Here is a 3705-nt window from a genome sequence, read left to right on the forward strand (position 1 = left end):
CAGGAATACGCATACTACCTATTGCCTATTTTCATCTCGCACACCCTCTCATCATCGCAAGCCCCTTGTCCCTGACCTGCGCAGCTCCTTCCTTGCTGCCATGAGCACAAGAGCTGTGGTTGATCATCATGTGCCGCAGTTTCCATTCTGAACACATCATAATCCTGTTTGGTTCTGGGATGTAATGATACATTAATCATAAGCTTAGTCAGGCTGTCCTGGAAACCACTGGAAAAAAGCCCTGGCCCAGGCAGCACCTTGTGGAAAGACAATGGAAGTGACCTTTTCAGGAATCACTCTTCGCTCAGCGCTACAAGAGCCGGCACTGAGGCAGAAATTTAGGAAGTAGTTAGTCTTTTTATCTTGCTACTTCAAACCCTCCTTTAAGCACTGGGTGCTGGAATATTCACCCTGGGACCAGGCAGACCATGCTCACTGTGTTCCTTGTTCCCCAAGGCAGGGAAGGGGAGCTGGAGGTTTAGGATGAGTCAAACAACTAGCATTTCCTTTTACACCTTTCCTTCCATTAAACTTGCTGGATGATTTCCTAAAGCGTTTAATGAGGGCATGAATTTGTCAGAGATGTATTGGCTGGTGAGAAATAAATAAATGTCCAAACAAACACCACTAGCTAGTCCCACCCTACAGCAACTTACAGGCTTCCTGGAGTCCTCACCTCCACCCTCTTCTTACTCATCTGGATGGTTCAGACATGTCCCCAGGCCACTCACCCTGCACCCCTCACCCCATCGTCTTCATTCACGCTGCTCCCTGAATGTGCTCCAGCTTGCTCGAATTTTCCTGTTCCCTGTTTTTTAAAACCATTCAGTACTTTCTGGCAGCTTTTGGAGTTTCAAAACTGGAGCAAGGGCGAACTGCGTTATTGGGTTCCTGGAAACTGGTGCTGGAACCAGTGAACCCTGAGATCCCCCACGCTGTCTGAAGAGTGGCTGTCAGTTTGGATTCATCTCCCAGCCCTTTTGGCTGGAGGTAGACTTACAGGGAGTAAATTGAATTGATCTCTCCCCGTGGAGCAAAGAGGAGTTGTCTGTATGTGCCCCTGTCTGCAAGCTCACACAAACCATTGCTCTTTGCAGCATTTCTGCTTGTGCTTGTTCTGTGGAGCTGTGTGGTTTCTTCAGGCATGTTAATGCGAATGCTCCGTGGGAGTCAAGGATTCACATAGAACAACGCTCAAAGAACAAGTGGCTCCAATACAAAAGGATTTTTGCTGGTTCATCTATGAAACTGAATGCCCAGTTTTTAACCCTGTTTCTCCGTCTTTCATCCTTGTGTGACTTGATGGATCTTGGTCCATCTGAGGAAGATGGTGATGACAGTGAAATCATAGCCATTCAGAAAGAGGCAGCAAGAACCCTCACAGTTAAAAGTTTCTACTGAGCATTCAATTTCATAGATGAAATGACTGAGATTTGTAGAAACAATAATCCGTTCAGAAAAGCCAGCCTCCAAAAAGCCAGCATCACTTCCAGCTGACAGTTCTGATGATTTTGCTCCTGCCCCTTCATCCTCCATGCTATATGTGCAATCTTTTTGCATTTAAATTGCATTTATTTCTTAAATCTCTGCGTGCCTCCCCCAGTATTGCATTACATTTTATGAGGAAACTTGTGTCGCCATGTGTTGAACCCTGTTGCCGCGTGTGTGCAGCTGACAGTGCTGAGCAGAGAAGGGTATTAAGCAATCAGCAATGGAACTCCAAAACCGTGACCAGAGCAGTAACAGATAGCGAGGTATGCCTGGAGGTATGCAACCACCACACCTAACACATCAGCACTTGGAGCCAAGGCTGGTGTTTGCACCAGCCCTCTCTAACTGAAGCAGAACCTTGCAGGTCAGTTTGGAGCCAGCTCTGATGACTTCTGCATCTTCTCAGCAGTGTTGCAGAGGCAGGAGGTTGTACTCCAGCAGCAATGGAGCTGCACCGATTACTCTGAAATTAGCACAACATCCTCAGTCTTTGAGGGCACGACAGAGGATGGGTTTGGGGGCCTCTGTGTAGTGCTCAGCAAGGACTTTCAAGGCATGAAGTGCAGAGCCTGAAGGGCTCAGGTCTGCAAGGTGCTGCATGCCCCTGTTTTCATGCCTCCTTTCTAAAGCACAGACATGGCTTATCAGGCAGCTCTTGGATCAGTGCTGAACCATCCTTTGTTGCTCCTCAGTGCACATGTCCTTCTACTTACCTAGATCTTTGCTGCAGCTAAGGAGTTTTTGTCATGTATATACAAACATGGGGGTTCAAGCACTGATGAGCAATTCCACACCATAGGTGTCTCACAAAAAGCCATCCTCACAGAATCACAGAATCATTAAGGTTGGAAGGGGCCTTTGAGATCAAGTCCAACCGTTAACCCAACACCACCATGCCCGCTAAACCATGTCCTGAAGTGCCACATCCACACATTTTTTGAACACTTCAGTGATGGTGACCACCACCACTCTCTTGGTGAAGAAATTTTTCCTAATATCCAATCTAAAACTCCCCTGGCACAACTTGAGGCCATTTCCTCTTGTCCTATCATTAGTTACTTGGGAGAAGAGACCAACACTCATCTCACCACAACCCCCTTTCAGGTAGTTGTAGAGAGTGATAAGGTCTCCTCTCAGCCTCCTCTTCTCCAGACTGAACGACCTCTCAGCCGCTCCCCATCAGACTTGTGCTCCAGACCCCTCACCAGCTTCATTGCCCGTCTTTGGACACACTTGAGCACCTCAATGTCATTCTTGTAGTGAGGGGCCGTCCTTCTCTGCTCTGTATCATCTTGACTGAAACAAAGCATCCACAGGTAATGAAATGTCTGGCCCTTGTCTTCTCCAGGGAACCCTTAGCACCTCAAGAAAGAGCTGACTGGATGTACAACTCGTATGTCCTGTGTAGCAGCAGATGTTGTCAGTATGGAGGAGGCAAAGAATTTTGACATTTGCAAATAAAATGGCTGTGGTATTGATGTGTCCAGAGTCACCATACTCCCCGCATGCCTCCCTGCCTTGCACTGCCTGCAATGCTTCTCTGGGCAGGATCGTTGCTGAATGCTGCGTTTGCTGCTCTATGTGTAGGACTGAGCAGGATTTAGCACACTGTGTGCTTGTGCTATTGCAAATGACAAATAAGAAGAATGAACTGATTTGGCAAAAAGTGTTCAGACTGCCTATCCACATCTGGAAACTTCCCCTTGCAAAGGGGTGTGAGGGCTTTGCAAAGAGCTGATCAAAGCCAGCAGAATCTGAAACTACTCTGCTTGCTGGATTTTACGCACCAGTGTCAATTCCAGTTTACCAGACCCTGAATAGGAAGAGGGAGGATCCTTCTAGAGACTTCCAGAACCAGGGAGGGAGAGTCAAGGGATGGGTGCGGCCAGGGGGGATACTCTGGTGTTGGGAACCGAATAATCCCTGCGCTGGCAGTGCCATTGCCAACCTCCCTGCATCCCTGAGACAGGAGGAAGCCAAGAGAGATGCCCCAAGGGAGAGAGGAGGAGTATCTAGGGCACACAAAAAGTCATGCATATCCCTAGGGAAAGCTGTCAGAATGGCTCCCAGCGGGAGCTGGCTGCGTGCCACCTGTGATACTGGACCTCAGAGCCGTGTGCTGGGAGCAGGCTGTGGATGCAGGTGAAGTGGGCATCCCGTCTGCTGCAGCATCTGTGGCAGGCCAGGGAATAACAGCGCCCCAGGGGGCCGTGC

Source organism: Phaethon lepturus, unplaced genomic scaffold (assembly GCF_000687285.1).
Source record: "Phaethon lepturus isolate BGI_N335 unplaced genomic scaffold, ASM68728v1 scaffold3512, whole genome shotgun sequence".
NCBI lineage: Eukaryota > Metazoa > Chordata > Aves > Phaethontiformes > Phaethontidae > Phaethon > Phaethon lepturus.